At 39.4% G+C, this 21,882-nt stretch overlaps 1 long non-coding RNA gene across 2 annotated transcripts in view; it reads left to right on the plus strand.

Annotated features, from left to right (window-relative positions):
* The window catches only part of LOC125175375 (uncharacterized), a 73,062-nt gene extending 51,765 nt beyond the window's left edge, over nt 1-21,297 (plus strand). For both annotated transcript variants that reach the window (XR_007155765.1, XR_007155764.1), the window contains exon 4: nt 20,588-21,297. This is a non-coding gene — a long non-coding RNA (uncharacterized LOC125175375). The remainder of the gene's footprint in view (nt 1-20,587) is intronic.
* The last annotated feature ends 585 nt before the right edge of the window (nt 21,298-21,882 follow it).

Consider the following 21,882-nt stretch of genomic DNA (forward strand, 5'->3'; position numbering starts at 1 on the left):
TTTCTTTCTCCCCTCCCTAGATACTGTACACCTGGCCTCAATGGGGCCCCCTGAGGTTCTCATTCAAATCAGGTGCAGCTCTGACAGCCCCCAAATACCACCAAAATGTCTAAATATCTGATGTACACAAATTAGGTCCTGTTCATTCATTCAAAATATATTATAGACATCTACTCTATGTCAAGCATCATTCTTAGAACTTGGGTGATAGCAGTGAACTAGGCAGGCAAAATCTCTGCTCTCAGAATTTATGTTAAATAATTTCAGATCGTGATAAGTGCTGTGATGAAAATAAGGCAGTGATGGGGATGGTAAGGGAAGCCTTGCTGAAGAGGTGACAATCTGAGACCTCTATGATGAGAGGCAGCCATGAGAAGCCCTGGGCAAAGAATATTCTACACAGGAGGAAGATTAAGTGTAAAGACCTGAGCCAGAAGTGGAAGGCCAGTTAGCCTGCACTGTAATATAAATGGAGGATGGGTGTGAGGGAAGTGATGGGGGATGAGATAAGAAAGGCAGGCAGGAGTCATACCATATAGGGCCTTGTAGGGCTAGGTAAGGAGGTTCAATTTTACCTAAGTGCCATAGGAAGTCATTGAAGAGTTTAACCAGTAGAAAATCATGATCTAAGGTTTTTTTTCCTAACTAGTATTTTTTTTAATTAAGATATAATTCACAGGGTGGCTTAGTCAGTTGAGTGTCCAACCTTGATTTTGGCTCAGGTCATGATCTCACAGTTCATGGGATCAAGCCCCAGGTCGGGCTCTGTGCTGATAGTGCAGAGCCTGCCTGGGATTCTCTCTCTCCCTCTCTCTCTGCCCCTCCCCCACCTGCACGTGTGTGCTCTCTCTCTCTCTCTCTCTGTCCCAAAATAAATAAACATTTAAAAAGGATATAATTCATATAACACAAACTTCATCATTTTAAAGTGTACAATTCATTGTTTTTAGCATGTCATAATGAGTGCAACTATTATCACTAATTCCAGAGCATTCCTGCCACTCCAAAAAGAAACATCGTACCTGTTAGCAGTTACTCCCCTTTCCCCAGCCCTGGGAAAACAGTAATTTGCTTTTCAAAGCTATGGATTTGCCTATTCTGGACATTTTTACATAAATGGAATCATAGAGCCTATTGTGCCAACCTTCTTTCACTTAGCATAATATTTCAAGTCATTCATGTTGTAGCATGTAATAGTATTTCATTCCTTTTTATGACAGAATAATATTCCATTTTATGTATAGACCACATTTTATCCATTCATCTGTTAATGGACAGTTGGGCAGGTTCAGTTTTTCGCTTTTATGATGTTCGCTATGAACATTTGTGTACAAGTTTTTTATGAATATGTGCTTTCATTTGTCTTGGGTATATACCTACGAGTAGAATTGCTAGATCATTTTGTGTGTAATTCTGTGTGTAACTTCTTGAGGAACTACCAAATTCCTTTCCAAAGTGGCTGCTCTGAGAAAGAGCCATTTTATATTCCAAACAGCAATGTATGAGGATTCTAATTTCTCCACATCCTTGCCAACACTTGTTATTTTATGTTTTTGTGATTAGAGCCATCCTAGTAGGTATAAAGTCACATCTCCTTGTGCTTTTGATTTGTCAATTCTCTAATGACTAATGATGTTGAGAGTCATTTCATGTGCTTTTTAGTTGTTTGTATATTTCTTTGGAGAAATGTCTACCTAAGTCATTTGTCCATTTTTATCTTGGGTTATTTGTCTTTTTATTGTTGAGCTGTAAGAGCTCTTTTTGTATTCAAGATACTTGGCCCTTCTCAGACATATGATCTGCAAAAACTTTCTCCCATTCTATGGCTTATCTTTTCATTGCTTGATATTTTTTTTGACCTCATATAAGTGTTTAGTGACCTTATATAAGGCTATTCTGGCAGCTATGTGGAAGATAGACTATTAGGGAGCAAAAATGGTGGCTGGGAGATGAGTTGGGAACTATTGCAGACAAGACTATCTCTTGTCTCCAGGCAAGAGATGACAATAACTTGGATGGTAGAAAAGGTTCTGGCTTTACATCATCATTGGCAGCTCTAAGTATGCAGTGCTAGGTCAACTGTCTGAAATATTATACTTTATATTGTTTTGAGCCCAAGAGAGAAAATTGTGGCACAACTAATATTCATGTGGCTCATCCACAGACTTAAAAATCAGCTTTATCATGTAGCTTCAAGTGGCTCTGGATTTACTACACCAGTCCTGACCATGGCTACAGATTTTGGAGATCCAAACTGCGAATCTCACCGATAAAAAGATGCTAAATTTTATTAATAAGCTCATATACAGGAATGGGAACTCTTAAAGTAAAGAGAGTGTGCTATTTTGGGAATTGAGGTACAAAAACAACTCAAAGGCCTGTGCCTGGGCCCTCCATCCCCAGTAATGAAGTCTCTTCAGACAATAAAGGGGAAATTTGAAACTTATGGTTTAGTCTGACTATAAGACCAAAAACTTTTAAAGGAAACTCTCTTTGTTCAGACTGCTATGACAAAATGCCATAGACTGGGTGGCTTATAAAAACAGAAATTTATAGTTCTGATTGCTGGGAAGTCCAAGATAAGGGCACTGGCAAATTTGGTGTCTGGTGAGAGCTCGCTTCTTGGTCCATAGACTGCCATCTTCTCACTATGATCTCACATGGTGGAAGGGAGCTCTCTGGGGCCTTTTTTGACAGGGCACTAAGCTCACTTAGAAGAGTTCCATCCTCAAGACTTAGTCACCTCCCAAAGATGACCACTTCCAAACACCATCTTATTGGCCATTAGGATCTAAAATGAATTTGGGGAGGACACAAACAATCCACAGTAGAAACAGAATGAGAGTTCAGTGGAGAGACTGGACATATAGGAAGATCAACATAAGCTCTTGGCAACAAGAATGGATATATGCCAAAGGAATAGGAGGTATACCGGGGGGGTGCTGATTGTTCATAACAAGGGTATTAGAAAAGGTAAAGATGTTTTTTTTTTAATTTTTTTTCAACGTTTTTTATTTATTTTTGGGACAGAGAGAGACAGAGCATGAACGGGGGAGGGGCAGAGAGAGAGGGAGACACAGAATCGGAAACAGGCTCCAGGCTCCGAGCCATCAGCCCAGAGCCGACGCGGGGCTCGAACTCACGGACCGCGAGATCGTGACCTGGCTGAAGTCAGACGCTTAACCGACTGCACCACCCAGGCACCCCAGGTAAAGATGTTTTTAATTATTATTAGTTTAGGAGTCATGACTAGGCCCATTAAAAAAAAAAAAAAGAGGTAAAATCTCTGAGTCTCTGCTCCTAAGAAACCAAATTCAAGAATGAACTGAGAGGCTCCTCTGAAAAGAACAGATGAAGAATCCACACTAAAAGCATTGAAGAATAACCTTTTGAAGACTGCGGTGGTTCTACCAAGTAGTCACAAAGAATGGGGACAGATTTGAGAGGGGAAGACCAGGAAGATAAGCATAATATATTCAAGTCACTGTTACATGAGTTTGATTCAGAGACAGACAGTTAATACAAGTGGCAAGTAGGTCCTGCCTATACCTTGAGGGCACATGTCAGAGAAACTTATGGAATTGGCATTCTAAGGGAAGGCTCGTCAGAGATGAAACATAAAAATGGAAGTCAAACAGAATAATAATCGATAGAGTCCAGGCCCAGATTATAAATTTTTTTAAGTTTATTTATTTATTGGGGGGGGGGGGAGGAGCAGAGAGAGAGAGGGAGAGAGAGAGAATTCCAAGCAGGCTCCATGCTGTCAGCACAGGGCCCAATGTGGGGCTCGATCCCACAACCCTGGGATCAAGACCTGAGCTGAGATCAAGAGTTGGGTGCTCAACCAACCGAGCCACCCAGGTGCCCCCAGGCCCAGGTTAGATGTTGATTTGATGGGAAAATATCTTCCAAGTGCAACTATTCAACATGGGCAGGAGAAGGTGGCCAAGATTTGTTTACATGGTGAAGCTTCTGGTTGCCTTAGAAATTATGGATTTCATATCCCTCACTAAGGGATCATCTATATATCAAATGCCAGAGGAATATGCTAGAAAAACTCTTTTCTGGGCCAGAAGGCAAAGAGATAATAAAGAAAGGAAGGCCCTCAATTTTAGCCCTGCATGTGTTAGAAAAGGAGAGGATTCAATTTAAGAAGTAAGTTAAACTTTTAGAGATTCTACAGCCTCTGTGGCAGCAGCAGGGTAATGGCAGAGGGGAATGAAGCAGTATAGGCATATACTAGTGCATCAGTTAAAGAATTCCCAGATGCAAATGATGTTCAAGACCTGGAATATACCAAAGTTGAGGAAACAGCGAATCAAGGAACCCATTGGGGGAAGAATTGATTCCTACAGACCACGAGAAACATAAGCTCTGAAGCATCAACGATATTCTGGTTCAGGAATCTAAGAGTAATTCTTCAGCTGAATCAAATATTACAACTAAGCAAAAATCTCCTTCCTAGAGAGATTTTATAATCCTAAGCAATTTAATAGCAAGAAGCTATAGAAGCACTTCCTGTGGTGTAGGACCAAAAAAGTCCTGCTCATGAGTTGTTGATGAGGCCTGCACTTAGTTCGGCATAGGGATGCCAGAAACATGAGCTAAGGGAGAACAGGAAATCAGAGATTATGAACATGTAGAAAGGCAGGGGCATGTCAAACAAAGTCTGGTGATTCCGGCTGCCATCAACGCAAATTTCTAACTTTGCAAGATTGTAATGTCCCAAATGCTACTATCTTAAAAAGAAGACTATCAGCAGAGCCTCAGCACCCCTCCTATATGACACTACATAGCATCAAAATGAACTCCCAGATGGGAGTTTGACCCTGATTCCGTGTAAATTCAGATACCAGATACTTCAGATAACTAGCCTGGACTCACTGGCATCATGAAGAGGTTAAACTAAGATATTTTCTTGATGTCACTTCCTTTTGTCCACTACTACTGAATCTCTGCCAGGATCTAAAAAAAATTTTTTTTTTAATGTTTATTTATTTATGAGAGAGAGAGAGGGAGAGAGAGCATGAGAGGGGCAGGGGCAGAGAGAGATACACACACAGAATCCAAAGCAGGCTCCAGGCTCTGAGCTGTCAGCACAGAGCCCAACACCGGGCTCCAACTCATGAACTGTGAGATCATGACCTGAGCTGAAGTTGCACGCTTAACTGATGAGCCATCCAGGCATCCCTCTGCTAGGGTCTTTAGTGACACTAACTCAGGGCTCTGGAAACATCATCCTACTTGTGATAATGTGATTGAGTTGTTTTTCTAGATTTGGTGGTTTTGGGGGTTGCTGTGATAGTCTTTTGTGTTGTTAAGTCTTGGAGCCTTTAAATACAGGACATCCTGGAGACGCAGTCAGTATGCACCCTAGAGGATCTATATCCATTCCACAGAACATAGCCCAGCTTGTAGCTGCCAAAGACACCCCAGCTCTACTTGGCAGCAAAGACCCTTCTAGCTGAGAGTAGACAGAAATAAGAAATCAGAGAGGATGAAGTCTGGACTTCAATTTCTTTGGATCTTTAACTTACAAGTGCAAGAGAATGTGATTTTGCATTTTAATTCTTTTGACCTCTGAAATCTTTGGACTAATTTGCATGGAATTTAATTTTTAACTTCAATTTCCTCCCAGGAAAATCCATTTAAAAAGGCAGTTAAGATTAAATTTAGGACTTTGTATATTGATGACATTTTTATGAAATGTGTTTATGTTGTTATTTTATTTCTTTGCCAAACCTTTGATAAACTACATTGGACAATGTGGCTGGGATAATTTGGGAAGGGAAATATAGAAAGAATTTTTAGCCTTGGATGCAGGTTTTAGAATTAATTTAATTAATGTGTTATTCTGACCCATTTTAGAGCCTTCCGGAGTTAAAAATAAAACACTGCCCACCAGCATCCCGGAAGAGCTGCAGCTGGTGTTGGGGGAATAGTCTTTTGAAAGTCGGGGACGAGGACTGCCCAGGTAGATTGTTAACTTTGTCTCCAGAGGGCAGCCACACCACTGGTTAATGGTTAAACTAAATGGAGTAAGAGAAGAAAAATGTGGAGAACGTTGGAGGAGGGGAATCGTCTTTCCTATGACTTTCTGGTCTTTCTTCATCATCACTCACTCCTCCCAGAACTTGTCAGACTTATTGTCACTGCCTGCATGATCAGTGCTGGCCCAGCCAGCAGGCTCCTCCACCGTCTCCCTCCTCCTGGCTCCTGGAGATCTGCCTGCCTGCTGCATACATGTGTTCCACCCTGTTTTTGCATTCTGTGAGTATTCCAAGAGCAGCTCTCTGCCCTGCACAGGGGGTCTAAGGTGGCCCACACAGCTTGTGACTGGGTAGGAAGGCTGTCTAGCTGTAGGTTCACAATTTTAGGATGCATTCAACCTGCAGATAGCATGAGTCATCAATAACAGCTCTTTTACTGATAAAGATAAAGGTCATCTTTTTAGAGTGCCTGGGTGGCTCAGGATGCAACTCTTGATATCCACTTAGGTCATGATCTTACAGGTCATGGAATTGAGCCATGTCGGATTCTGCACTGACAGAACGAGCCTGCTTGGGATTCTCTCTCTCTCCCTCTCTCTGCCCCTCCCCTGCTTGTGTGTGCTCTGTCTCTCAAAATAAAATAAACGTAAAAAAAATATTTTAAAAAAGGTCATATTGGGGTGCCTGGGTGGCTCAGTCAGTTAAGCGTCCGACTTCGGCTCAGGTCATGATCTCACGGTTTGTGAGTTCAAGCCCTGTATCGGGCTCTGAGCTGACAGCTTAGAGCCTGGAGCCTGCTTTGGATTTTGTCTCCCTCTCTCTCTGCCCCTCCCTCGCTTGTGCTTTGTCTCTTGTTCTCTCTCAAAAATAAACATTAAAAAAAATTTTTATTAAAAAAAATTTTTTATTAAAAAAAATTTTTAAAGGCCATCTTTTGATTGATGTTTGTGTGGCTTCTGTGTTTACTTTTCAGTTGATACTTAACTTGGTCCGGGAATGTGTCATTTTAACTCTTTATCTCTGTTAGAATGACTGTAAATTTTGGAGGATAGAGCTGACAGGCCTTGGTGACTAATTAGGTGTGGAATATGAAGGAAAATGACAGATCAAAGATGGTTCCTAGGTTCCTGGCTTGCATGACTAGGTAAACAGTGGTGCCATTTAATAATCTAGAAGCCCTAATTCTGAGAATAGTGGTAGGCATGTGGTGAGAATGACTAGTGTGGGTGGAAAGAGCTGTACCTGTGGTGAGGGTTTGGGGAGGATGAGTGAGCACTTGCATAAAATGAGAATGACTTGGTGGGGGTTGGATGGCTTGGAGGCTGGGAGAGTGAGGAGGAGGCCACTGATAGAGTTCTGTAAGAGATAAGGTCTTTAAGTAGGGTATAGAAAGGGGGATTAATGCTGGAGACATTTAGAAAGTAGACTCAATAGAACTTAGTGACTACCTGGATATGGATAGAGAGATGAGGGAAGGGGGTCCCGAGACACTCCAAGGTTTTAAGTTTGTGAACTTGCCCATCTAAGTTAAACATTTGGTAATGACAAATGTTGATCTGATAGAGTCTGTCATTTTAAATACGATAACTCTTTTAGCTACAATAAAGGCAAGCAGGATATAGGGAAAGAAAAATGAAAGATGAACTTCTCAAAAGGATAAATCTCCTATTCAAAGAAAAAAGAAGAAGAAACAATCCAAACCCCTTAAATCAGCAGCTCAGAGCAATCTTTTAGGTTGAGGTGACCTTCCTTGTAAAGGTGATACACTCTATCAGGGGTTGGCAAAATTTTCTATAAGGAGCCATAGAGTAAATATTTTAGTCTTTGCAGACCATATGGTCACTGCTGTAACTACTCAACTTTGCTGTTGTAGAGCAAAAGCAATCATAGACAATAGGTAAATTAATGGGCATGGATGTGTCCAATAAAACTTTACTTATAAAATGGGCAGTGGGCTGGATGTGGCTCACAGGCCACAAGCCACAGTTTGCTGACTTCTGCAGCTTACATAATACCTTACACATGTGGCATGGTTGCCTTGCCTTCGACTCTTAGAAGAGGGCAATGGCTAGTCCCAAGACTAGTTAATAAAAGAGGGTCATGCAATGTTATACAAAGTTGGGAGAAAAATGGTTCTCTTTTGACTGATAAGGTCCTACGTTATAGTAGCAAGGGGAATATGACTCCCATATATGGATGTGTTGAGAAGTACTGGAAGGAGATTAATAATCTGATGCAAGATGTCTGAATTTTTAAATGAAATGGCCAAAGCAGAGAAGCGGTGAGGGTGAGGGGTTAGAAATAGAAAAGAAATCTCGGCAGCCCATGTCCTTCTGACCACATGTCTACCTTCAGGCCGTAGACCTTCCCTCTTTTCCCATCCAGCAGCAGGAACAAGTAGAACAAAGAAAGGTGGTGACTCCTGCTTATGGCAGGGACTGAAAGGACTTCCAGGTCACAGGAAGAGGGCAAAAGCTTGATGGTGTTGGTGAAGGGCCACTGCCGAAGAGGGAAGGTGGGTACCACACAGAGGGAGAAACAAAGTGAGAGCATCATAGGGGTGGGGGAGAAGAGGGTGGTATGATGACAGATAAGGCATCTATGGGGATGCTTTCCATCCCCATGGGAACATCCATGGGGGAACAACCTCAAAGGATGGTCAGTGAGGCCTATGCTCATGGACCATGCTCAGGGATGAATCGGTTTGATAAGGAGGGCAGTGGTGTACTTCTTTCCTCTACCACAGTCATACAGTTTGGAATCTGTCTATGGAAATACTCGAGTTCAGAATTATCTGACCCTCCTTCTGTGGTGTGCATGTGTGTGTTCACTTGGCAGGGAAGGGGCATAGATCATCCCCCAGCAATACCAGTCAATGGCAAATAGGAGAGACAACGAATGATATAAATGAAAGTCAGAGAAACCAAGATAATTCTGATGTGCTATTATGATCATACTGATTTTATGATCATAAAACCACAGAACTAGAAAGGACTGTGGGAGAGTATCTGACCTAGTCTTCTGCCTTTAAGAAAAGTTAGTCTTTCTTAATGAGGTATGTGACAAAAGACCAGGCATTCCTCCTCAATAATCCATTCCAGTCTTTTTTTCCCTCTGGCAGTCTGGAAATTCTTCTTTATGTCTAATAGAAATCTCTCCTACTTTAATCCCATTTTCTCTTATTTGATCTTCTGTGCCATAGACAAAACAAAAACCCTTTACACCCTTTAAGACATAGTAAAGGATCATTTATTAGGGCATTTGAACGTTGAGAATATTCAAACTACAGAACTGTGATGATGATTCCTTCTGCCAGTGTTGGCTCAGTGGCCCAGATCACTTAGTGCAGTCAGGGTGGTGCAGGGTATAATGGACAAATAAAAAATAACCTTGTCAGTGGCTATTTCAGGTGAAAGAACACCACACATTTTATGAAATAAAGGTCATTTACTACTGAGTAGAAAAAACTATTGTGGTACAGTCCAGATAGACATTTGAAAAGGAAAAGGGCTGCAAAAGCAAGTAGACATTGATGAATGTGTTCAAGTGAGAGTAACATTCACATCTCCTTTAGTTTTGCTGGAAGCAATTTCAACAAATCCTGTTAGCAATTTTCTCACACTTCTTTCTTCAGACAATCAAGAATCTCACAATAAGTAAATATGGTTTGCTTTTTTGCTATTGTATATGGCTTTTGGAGGATTATTTTAAGGAAATATGCATCACAAATTCTACCTTTTGTAGTGTAAGAATTGAAAAGCATAACCTATCTGTTGTTTTTAAGATCATTTAATATTTGAAGTTTCTTATAATGTGTTACATTTTTTTTTATAATGTGTTACATTTTTGTTGTTGCTTTCAGGTAAGCCCAGATATCTTTACTTGATGCAAAACGATGACAAATCCTGAATCCGTTCTTTATTTGATGTAGCTTTATTAGATAAAATGTTTCCTAGCCATACAAAACTTTTGAATTTATATACTTATTTATTTTGATCATTAAACACATCCCATTTTATATTCCATTGTGTATTTATCATGGCTATGCCATGGTAACAAATTAACTCACAAATGTCAGTGGCCTAACGTAACAGAGGTTTATTTCTTGCTCACATTACATCCAACTCCTATTTGGATCAGTGGGGAGCTCTCTTCTACACAGTCTTTAAATGTTAAAGATCTTTTATTTGATCCCAGTGTTCTTTTCAAGTTCAGAATGATCTTCTCATTAATTGCATTACCCCTCATTCACCTTTTCTCAGGTGAATTCCAGTTTCCTAGGTGATTCCAGTCCCACTTTTCTATCTGTTAGCATTCTTAGGTATAGACAAAAGAATCAACTCTAGATCATTTAAATGAGAAGGGACTTATTAAGGGAAATCCGAAAATCCAGGTAATCATTAGAAAGACTGGAGGAACAGGTGCCAGGCCGAGCTACCACCTAGAATCTGTCTTTGTTGCAATGGGGAAGCTACTGCTCCCACTGTTGCCCCCCAAACAATGACACTGAAGTCACCTGTGCTGGCAGAATGGTTATCTGGACACTATCTGTTCTTCAGGTAGTTTCTGATATGTGCAATGGAGAGCCAGAAAACTAAGTTCTAGAAATTCACCCTAGACTCAGAGGCAAGGGAGATTAGGAAGTGTTTAATTTTTTTAAGTTTATTTATTTATTTTGAGAGAGAGAGAATGGGGGGAGAGGGAGACAGAGGAACCGTGCATGCACATGCACATGCGAGTGGGAAAGGAGCAGAGAGAGAAAGGTAGAATCCCAAGTAGGATCATGCTGTCAAGCACAGAGCCCTATGCGGGCTCAATCCCATGAACCTGAGATCACGATGTGAGCAGAGATCAAGAGTCGGAAGCTTAACCGACTGAATCACCCAGGTGCCCCAGGAAATGTTTAATTTTAGAATTTACTTTGGGAAGACAGAAGTCACATGTGGGAAGCTATCAAAATGTGGGGTGGTTTCAAAAAATTTAGGACTGCTACAAATACCAGATGTTTACTATACTTTCTTTTACAGAACTCATTTTCTGTGCACTTGTAAATTTCTTTTTTTGTTATAGAAGTAATATAACTAGGAATAAGAAAGAAGTACTCATATTGCCACCACCCTAACACAGCTACTGTTGTTATTTTGGTATATCTCCTTTTTTTTTTTTTTTTTTTTTTTTTTTTTTTTTTTTTTTCTGAAATTTATTGACAAATTGGTTTCCATACAACACCCAGTGCTCATCCCAAAAGGTGCCCTCCTCAATACCCATCACCCACCCTCTCCTCCCTCCCACCCCCCATCAACCCTCAGTTTGTTCTCAGTTTTTAACAGTCTCTTATGCTTTGGCTCTCTCCCATTCTAACCTCTTTTTTTTTTTTTTTTCCTTCCCCTCCCCCATGGGTTCCTGTTAAGTTTCTCAGGATCCACATAAGAGTGAGACCATATGGTATCTGTCTTTCTCTGTATGGCTTAGCAGCACTCTCAACAATAGCCAAATTATGGAAAGAGCCTAAATGTCCATCAACTGATGAATGGATAAAGAAATTGTGGTTTATATACACAATGGAATATTACATGGCAATGAGAAAAAATGAAATATGGCCTTTTGTAGCAACGTGGATGGAACTGGAGAGTGTGATGGTATATCTCCTTTTTGTCCCTTTTCATTGCAGAATTCTCTTCTATAAAATTGTGTCACAGTGAATACTGATTTCCTAGTGAAATATTAAAACACAAACATTTTCCCTCATGTTGCCACATTATCTTCAAAATCATGAATGTTAGAGGCTGCTCAGTATTGCAACAGTTGGAATGGCTCCACTATGTGAATTTACTATGTAAATATAATATTGTGACACAAGTCAATAGGTATAACTTTTCTGATTGCAGTTGTATGCTTAGTTTTTCATTTATGCTGTGATTATATCAATATCTTGATGGTTTCTTATTTTCCTGTTTTCATCAAGAGGTGTGACCTCACAGAGATATAGTTTAAGACTCAGTGTAGATAGGAAAAGAAATGTAAAATTTTTCAGGCAACTGTTTCATTTAAGTACAGAAACATAACGTTCACTCTTTAGAATAAGGTGCTTTTAGTATGTATCATCCATGCTGGCAGCCAGTCTTCCTTTATAAAATGCCAGATAATTTTTTAAAATTCCAGATAACTGTTCCATTATTCATTTGCTTATGTCATCATAAACTTAGTATAATTTGTCACCATTATATACAAAAAAATCCAATTTTGTTGAACTATACTTCCCAAAAGAAAAAGTCACACACACACACTATAGCCATAAGAAAAATCCATTAATTCATTTGAAATATATGTATGGTGCACTCACTATTCCAAAGAATTCTGCTAACTCCTGTGTGAACAAAACAATAATATATGATTTCTGCCAAGGGGACATGTAAAATCTCTGATCAGAAAACTTTTTTTTTAAGCAGCAATATGTTTTTTAAGTTTTATTTAAAGGCACTAAAAGAACATTAGATTGGTAGAGTTTTCACAAGTCTAGCACTGTGTGACTTTGAACATGCCCAAACTCTCTGGGCCTTGGTTTCCTCATCTGTGAAGAAAAGTTGTTAAGCTCAGATTTCCTATCTGTAAGATCCTGAAAATAATGAAATATTCCACAGGCTGTCAGTGGTTCTCTATCAAAAAAATAATAATAAACATATATGTACTTACTATATGTGTGTATGTTTATACACACACATACAGACACACACACAAAAATGATACTGCATTGAGAAAACTGACAAAATGGGGATCCCATGTAAAATTCACGAAGTACTAATCTAGAATCTATCATGAGAAGAACAACTGTGCCTAAGAGTTCTTGATAGCACTTGCAGTGATAGAAGTCTTGATCTGCTTCTAAATGCCAATCAACTGCTGGGCAAGATTGTCTCAAATGGGATCATTTAGGCTCCTGTAGGTACAGCATGCAGTTAAAAGAGAACAGTTACTATTTTTAACTGACTAATGGACAGCCAGGCTCTGAATAGGTTACTTTTCAAATGTAATCTTATGTAATCCTCAACAACAGCCCAATGCTGGAGGTATTGTTGATTGTTTTACAGGCATGGAAATTGAGCCTCAGGAGGTTAAGTATTTTGTCCAAAGCCATGAAGCCAGCAAGCAAGCAGCAGAGCCAGTTTCCTAACTTGGGTCTGTCTGACTCCAAAGTCCACACTCCTTCAATCCCAACCTATTTTTGCATAGCTCTCTAACTGGAATTAATTAATATTGATATTCCTGTTATAACAGTTCTTGTGAAATTATCAAAACTAATAATGATGTGGTCAAAAAGAGCAAAGTCACTTAGAGAATAGAGGTGATTTTCCAAATAAAGTTTAAAATATAATATTAACTAAAATGTAGTCATTTTACACTTACACACACACACACACGCACACACACACACACACACACACATGCATATACACTGGCATTAGTGGAAGGCATCAATATTTAGGGCATAAATAATTCCCTTTATATTCTGTTTTTCCCATGTAGCTTTTTGAAATGATGTAAAGAAGAGTTTGCTCCCCCCTGAATCCCTAGTGGCTTATGAACATTTGAATCACTTTCTTTCTGGGTCTCAATCATTCTCAAGTGAACCCCAAAGTAGTTTCCTTTTTTCTCTATGCTTCTTTTGAAGGATCCTCATTTGTAATCATTATTATTAGCATGCAACTAGCACATCAGACTTGCAAGGCCTTTTATAATTATTGTCAAATACATTTTTCTAGTCTGGGAGACCAACATTTTACAGAAACGCAAAATAAGATGTAGATACATTAATTACCTTGGCCAGAGTGACACAGTGACTTTCTGCAGACACAGCCAAGGGAGAGCTGAAGCAGTCTTCAATTTTAGGACAGAAACTCTGCTCCTTGGATGATAACATTTAACAGTTGCACTCACCCATGATTGCAGAAAACCCACTTCACAAACAAATCAGTGATAGAAGTGCTTTAAAAAAAAACAAAAACAAAAACAAAAAAACCCTAGAGTTCCAATTTATTACCCAGAATCGACTCACCTTATTTTCCAGTTACTCTTCAAGTATTTGTCCTTGAGTTAATTGATAAAAAGCTGCCTTAGGTCTTCATCCTTATCTTTAATTTGTGCACTGATTTAAAAAAATTTTTTTAATGTTTATTTATTTGGGAGACAGAGACAGAGTGTGAGTGGGGGAGGAGCAGAGAGAAAGGGAGACAGAATCCAAAGCAGTCTCCAGGCTCTGAGTTGTCAGCACAGAGCCCGACGCGGGGCTCAAACTCACAGACCAGGGGCTCGAACTCACAGACCAGGAGATCAGGACCCAAGCCAAAGTCGGACACTTAACTGACTGAGCCACCCAGGCGCCCCATAATTTGTGCACTGATTTTAAAATAAGAGACACAATGCTATTTTATGTACAATAGACTTCCTAGCTACTATTTTGGTTTGCTCTCTCAAATTCTTGTGTTAACATAAGGCTTGATGCTAAATAAATGTGAGAGAAAAGTTGCTGCTGTCCCAGAAACAGAAGTCCTCCTGTATTTGACTTCTAGCCAGATCCACCTGAACATGGCCCCTGTTTTTAAATCAATATTTTAAAATTCACTTTATTGCTCACTCTTGGCCAGAGGAGCTTCCATCTTTTAACTTTTCTGATGACTAGGCTGAAAATGTCTGATTTGGATGAAAAATAATACAGTTAAGAGAAGGTAGTGAATCTTTGCTGTGTGGCTAATAAATAAGACCATGGCATTTTATATTTGATTTCATGAGGCTTTGAATTTGTAGTTAAGAAGCAGAGTCTCCAGCATATTATAAATGAAATGCCAACTTTATTTAAAATTTCATATTAGGTCATATGACAATTTGACAATAATTTTGATAGCTACAAAAGAAATGAGCACCAACAGAGTTTATTTAAGAAGCTGTGTCATCCTGTTCATTTAGGAGCAGAAAAATAAAACTCCAGGAACAGAAGCACTAGTTTGTTTTATTAGGTAGAATCTGAGCAATAATCTTTAGGTTGATTTATTGGTAATTTTACAGATGAGATATTTGCTAATTTCTCTGAAGTATAATTTGGAAGACAGAGAATTTCATTACTTGACAAATATTGGCAGTCTTCCTTGCAGATGATTTTTCTCTGAACTGTCTGCTAAGAATGTTTTCTTAATTATGATGCTATTTTACAACTAGTTTTATTTAATCTTTTGAATTAAATTATGTCTTTGAAAATATTTATGGAAGGTCAGATTTTTTGAGAAATCTGGAATCAGTGAAAATAAATGTATGCAGCTGAGAAACTTAACATGTATATCTAAAGTGTAAACACAAATTCAAACATTTCTGTTTGATGGCTCTAGTGTGATGCACTTTAGTCTTTATAGAGCAAGGAAAAAATTGAATTAATAAAATGTTGTTTCTGTCACCAGATTATCTAATTGACTCATTTCTTGGCACAGGGAGTGAGGCAGTCCATATGCAGTAGTCATTGGATTGGGATCCAGAATTACTGGGTGTATCAGATCCTCACCAAGCTAATGTTGTAATTTATAGACTTAGGTGGCTGGTGAAGGATATTTTATCAAGTAACTACAAAATACTTTGAAGGTTGCAAGTCCTGAACGTTATTAGATCATAATATATAGAGTAGATAGATGTTAAAAAACTGCTCACTCATTACTGTCATGTTTGAATGGATTTCCTAGGATTGAGAAACTTACTTAGCTAAATATAGAGCCCAGTTGCTAGTGTTTGGAGGAAAACTGCTATACTAGACTCCCTGAGCAATAATATGTCAGTCTCTAATGTAGCATGGATATAGAATTACATACTCTACTTGACTTACTTTGGTTCTTTCAAACTGGTCCCCTGGAGATTTCATAATTTTAACTTTGAATTATTTATTTTCATATTTCTTTTGGTACCATCCAATCCTTATGGTCAGGGAGATATTTGCTTGAATCCAATCAGAGAAACATAAATGGGTCCACTACATATTGGTCTAACTATGACTCTTTTATTACCAATGCTCTGATTATTGTGTCACTGACTACTGGGGGCTCCAGTTTGGGACTGACTTGGTTGTATGAATTTGACGGTCTTCCCAACTGGTAATGGTCCTGGGAATGACTTTTCCTTTCTAAATCACCCATTACAGAAATACCTTCATTAAAAGTACTTCTGAGAATCTCCAAAGTAAAACAAACAAAAAGTCTCAAAATCCAGAATATTAGCAGACACATAAAATTACATGATTATTAAAGCCTCTTCTTGTCCAAATTCTACAATTTAAAGGGGGGAAAAAAAGCTCTCCCAGTAATTTCTACTTATCCCACCCAGTGGATGTTACCTGGAGTTGACCTGCGACTGTGTTGCAATTTCTTCATTGTTCCAGGGGGATGTGGTTGCTTGGGAGAGACCTGGGACACTGAGGTGGGAACAAGGCTGTCCACAAAGACAGACTAACAGGAGAGGCCAGGTTCCAGAAGCTGTTTTATTTCTAGGTAATAGAAAGTGACAGGGCCTAGGTGAGGGTGAGGCAGTGAGTACGTGGGATGCAAAATTTAAGAAGATGCCTGCTCTCAGGGGCAGCCAGAGAGTGAATGCCTCCTTGAATTTGGTACCCAAGGAATCTGGCCCTGGAAAAAGGTCTTAACAAGGTCTGTGTCAAGCAGAAAACCAGCCACAAACCTGGGAATCTTGAAGCTGGGAGTGTAAGTTGGAGAAGCCAGTCAAATCAAAAGGAGAGCTAGACAGAGAAATTCTCTGTTTTCTATTGTGTCCTATCTCTAATCTCAGGTACAAAAATCCAGGAGTTTCACAGGAATTGTAAAATCTCTCCCTGCTAATTCCTTGTTCTCCCAGGAGCACCCACAAAGAGGAAGGGACAATTCCAGGAGTCAGAATGGAGACTGCAGAAAAGAAATAGGTGTGAAACGGAGGGGGGAAAAAAAGGCCAGGTCAAAATGAATTATGCATGCAAAGACTTAGTCATGGTGTTCCTCCTAGGCCAACAATCCCTCTGCTGAGCTAGGCATGGGTCTTTGATGGAGGCATCTTGCCAGGTGGCTTTAAAGCTGCTGGTTGTGCTTTGAGGGATGCTTTCACTCTCTTGGTAGTTACTGTTCTCTTTTGCACAGAGTCCAGGGTAGCTAGACCTATGTTTTTATTTCACAAAACTGAACTTAACTTGTAACTCAACTTAAATTTCTATTTCAAGAATCCATTCTGCTTGATAGCAGAAATATAGTTCAGTAGACTGCAGATAAGCGTATTTCTGGTTTCTTTCATCATTTCTGGTAGACTCCATGAATTTAGAATTTGGTCCTTTCCCTTCTCTCTCCCCAGAGTGGCATCTAAGTTCTAGGGACATAGGGTGAAGTGTTGGGTTCTTGGACGCTAATGGCCCTCCAGGCTGCCATTCATGGCTATGTCTATGACATTACTATCATCTTTGGTCCTGGAAACCTGTAGCTCCCTGACTGTGATGACTCTCCCAGAGCCATGTCTTCATCCTTCTTAGGGATTGGAAAATTGTTGGATGTGCCATTCTGGAGACTATGGGCACCGTGGAAGACTTGTCGGGCGGGGGGGGGCGCTGTATTAGACACATCTGGATGCCACTTCTACCTTTTTCTGTTTACCATGTCAACACCTGAGAAGTGAGCACAGGTCCCTCTGCTCTCAGATTCCCAACATTTGCCTGGGAATTCTATCAGTCATCATGACTCCTTCTCAACCCCTTCTCTTGGGACATCAGCCATCTCTTGGGACCACTCTCTCTTGCTCTCTTATTTGACTTCTCTCTTCAGCTTAGAGAATTACCTGACACTACATTGTCCAATATGATAGCCACTAGTCACATGTGGTTGCTAAGCTCTTGAAATGTGGCTAGTCCAAAATGAGATGTACTGAAGCGAATTTCAAATACTTAGTATGAAGAAAAGATCATAAAATATCTCATTATAGTTTATACATTGAAATGATATTTTGGATATGCTGAAATAGACAAGAGACAGTGTTATAATTAATATTACTTGTTTCTGTTTACTTTTTGAAAAAATGTGGCTACTAGAAAAATTTTAATTACATGATATTTGTTTTGAACAGAGCTCATGTAAAAAGTTTGAGGAAGTGTTATGGACTAAATTGTATGCTGCCTTTCCCCTCTCCCCAGTTTATCTGTTGAAGTCCTAATCCCCGATGTGACTGTATCTGGAGATAGAACCTTAAGGGAGGTAATTAATGTTTAATGAGGTCATGATGGTGGGGCCCTAATCCAGTAGGATTGGTGCCCGTATTAGAACAGGAAGAGGCACCAGGAAAGCACAAACAGAAAGAAGACCATGTGAGGACACACTGAGAAGCCATCAGTCTGTAAACCAGGAAGAGAGAACTCATCAGAAACCAACCCTGCCAGGCACCTTGATTTCGAATGTCCAGCTTCCAGAACTATGGGTAAATAGATTTCTGTTGTTTAAGCCACCCAATCCATGGAATTCTGTTATGTTGTTTAAGCCACCCAATCCATGGTATTCTATTAGTCAGCCTCAGCAGACTAGTACAGTGAGAAAAACTCATTCCGATATCATGTATCCTTCCAAAATTAAATGGTTACAGCATTAATTTTAGCTTTAGATCCTCAAAACCCTTTCTCACAGCCAATTGGTTATGCCAAGAATTTTTAAAATCTAGTTTGAAACTCAAAAGCTGAGAGAAATGGACTCTTTAGTTCTGTGTTGTCTGTTTGTGACCTTTCTTCCCCAAGGCCATAGAAACAGCTAATCTCTGCTGCCTGAAGTTGAGGAAAAGGTCACATAGCAAAAGGGAAATATAGAAAATGAAATATACATTGGTTAATATCAAAATATCAATCTGCTATAGCAGTTACTTTTTTTTCTTTCAATCACAACTCGGGAGGATCTGATTTCATTTATTTGGTCTCTCATTAATTTGCTCTGTACTTATTGCCTACAGTTTATGTATTTTTTAGTATGAGTAGCTTTCAGATAGCATTTGCATTAAAAATTTCAAATCTTCAATAATGAAAGATATTTTCTGTTAAAGGAATTGAAAGTATCATAGAAGCTGCATGGTAGTGGTGGAGAGAGGTGGTTAAAGGACTAAAATCCTGCTGTCCATCTCATTAGAGCTCATTTTGTTAGCTATGGAGGAGACCTTGTTACCCATCCCCAGAACAGATCCTGAAGTCCAATGATTCCTGACATAACACATACAACACACACAGGGCTGTGGTGGTCCCTGGGGGAAGCAGAAAGCCAAGTCTTGCACTTGGATGGACATGGCTGGCTTCTTCCATCCTTTGTACTTTTCTGATTCACCAGGCTTAAGTAGGCCTTACTGCTCATCTCACTGCACTATAAATGTCTGCTTGCTTCTCTGTGAACCTTCAGAAAGCAGGAAATCATAGGTTTCGTTTCTGAATATTCCTTACCCAATGCCTACCATATGATAGGTGTATAATAAAAGTTTTGGAAATGAAACAAAATGAATGCATGAATCCTACAAGTTCTGCCCACAGATCCTCACTTCAGGCCATCTCCTACCTCTTTTCTCTGATGGCCTGGACACAGGTCAGGCATTCTCCTCCAGCTCCTTTCACCTTAACCAACCTCTCCTCTTCTTTATAAAAGTAAATTCTTTTAAAAACTTATTTCATTACCCAAGAACTATATGAAGATATTCTCAGTATAAAATAATACAAATAAAATTATTTATTTATTTTAAAGTTTATATTTTTTATTTTGAGAGAGAGAGAGAGAGAGAGAGAGAGAGAGAGAGATCACGGATCACGAGCAGGTAGGGGAAGAGAGAGAGGAAGAGAGAGAATCCCAAGCAGACTCCATGTTGTTGACACAGAGCCCAATGCAGGGCTCAATTTCATGAAACATGAGATCATGACCTGAGCCAAAATAAAGAGTTGGATGCTTAACTGATTGAGCCACCCAGGTACCCCTTATTTATTTTTAACGTTTTTATTTATTTTTGGGACAGAGAGAGACAGAGCATGAACGGGGGAGGGGCAGAGAGAGAGGGAGACAATGAATCGGAAACAGGCTCCAGGCTCCGAGCCATCAGCCCAGAGCCTGACGCGGGGCTCGAACTCACGGACCGCGAGATCGTGACCTGGCTGAAGTCGGACGCTTAACCGACTGCGCCACCCAGGCGCCCCTTTTTAATACAAAGAAAATTTAAATGCCCATCACCACTCCAGAGCAATTCTACCGTCTATTGTTTAGTACTGTGGGAACAGCCTTCTAAAACTTTTCCCATGCATTTTCATATATGCAATGTATATCTACTAAAATAGATATATATGTGTGAGTATATTAATATGTGAATGCTAATGTATATTAAATATTAATATATGTTTAGCCTAAATGATTTTATCCTGTTGTATACTATTTTGCAACTTACTTTTTCATCCCCACTTAATAAGTTGATATCCTTTTATGTGAGTGTACATTCATCCTCCTCATTCTTTTTTTAGTTGCTGTAAAATATTCTATAGTGCAGGCCAAAATGCATTTAAAATTTATTTTTTTATTTTTCTTTTTTAGTTTTCACTGCCAGAAACAATGAAGCAATGAACATTGACCTGTATAGCTGCTTCTTTGGACACATGTGCAAATGTTTTCTCTGATAAATTCTTAGAGGACGACTTGCTGAGTTAAAGATACATGCAGGTGCGAGGGACATTCCTGGGGAAGAGCCTTTCTTGGCCATTTACCACAGTGTTTCCTTACTTAAACACCAAATGGACTTACTAAACTGTACTAGGGCAGATGGCACAGCAAGACTTAGTCTGTTCCAGTCCAAAGAGATAATTTATGTAAATTACATGACCATAGACATTATATGATATCCTCTAACATCCCTTTGACATACCATGGCAATCTTCCTCCACCGCATAGCAGTATGGGAAGTGTCCTTCTAAGTCCTTTCCCATACATTTACTTCCTGTCTTACGGATCTTTGCATGCCTGCTACTTTGTAATACCTCTGCTAACGAATAGAGGAAGCTGCCTTCAGTACTCCAAATGAGGAAAGAAATGCTGTTACTGGATTCCATTCCTGTCTATCATCTTGTTCAAAAGGAGGGGAGTGAGTCAGATCAAGAGAATGAGTCACCAAGTCATAGCCAAGGTGATAAACCTCAAGACTTGCATCTATCTGCTCCATGGTCAAAGAGGAAAACCTTACCATCTGAGTGGTGAGAAACCAGAGTGTGTACTATCTGAACATGTAATGTTATTTTGAGGAAAAAATAAAGTGACTTTCCTAAAAAACTTTTCTGGTGTCTGTCTTCTGAAATTCAGAACTTTTTTACTCACTGACTTATATTTAAAAAACTATTAATTACTGAGGTTTTGGCAGGAGGATGAGTATATTAATTCAAAATTCCCTGAGATATTGTATTTTAAATTTTAATAGATATATTGCCAAACTACCCTCCAACAAACCTGTATCAATTTGTACTCCCACTAATATTGAATGTGTCTAACATACTATCAATCTTTTAAATTATCATCTGGTGAGTGAAAAATGGTATCTTACTAGTGTAATATGCATTTCTCTGATGACCAATGACATTCAGCATAATTTTACATAATTTTTGACCATCCATGTATCCTCTTCTCTGAATTATCTGTTCCTATCCACTGCTTTTCTTTTTTTTTTTTAATTTTTTTAATGTTTACTTTTTTTGAGAGAGAGAGACAGAGTGCGAGTGGGGGAGGGGGAGAGAGAGAGGGAGACACAGAATCCAAAGCAGGCTCCAAGCTCTGAGTTGTCAGCATAGAGCTCAACGCGGGGCTCGAAGTCACGAATGGCGAGATCGTGATCTGAGCTGAAG

This window comes from Prionailurus viverrinus, chromosome C2 (genome assembly GCF_022837055.1).
Source record: "Prionailurus viverrinus isolate Anna chromosome C2, UM_Priviv_1.0, whole genome shotgun sequence".
In the NCBI taxonomy this organism is placed as follows: Eukaryota; Metazoa; Chordata; class Mammalia; order Carnivora; family Felidae; genus Prionailurus; species Prionailurus viverrinus.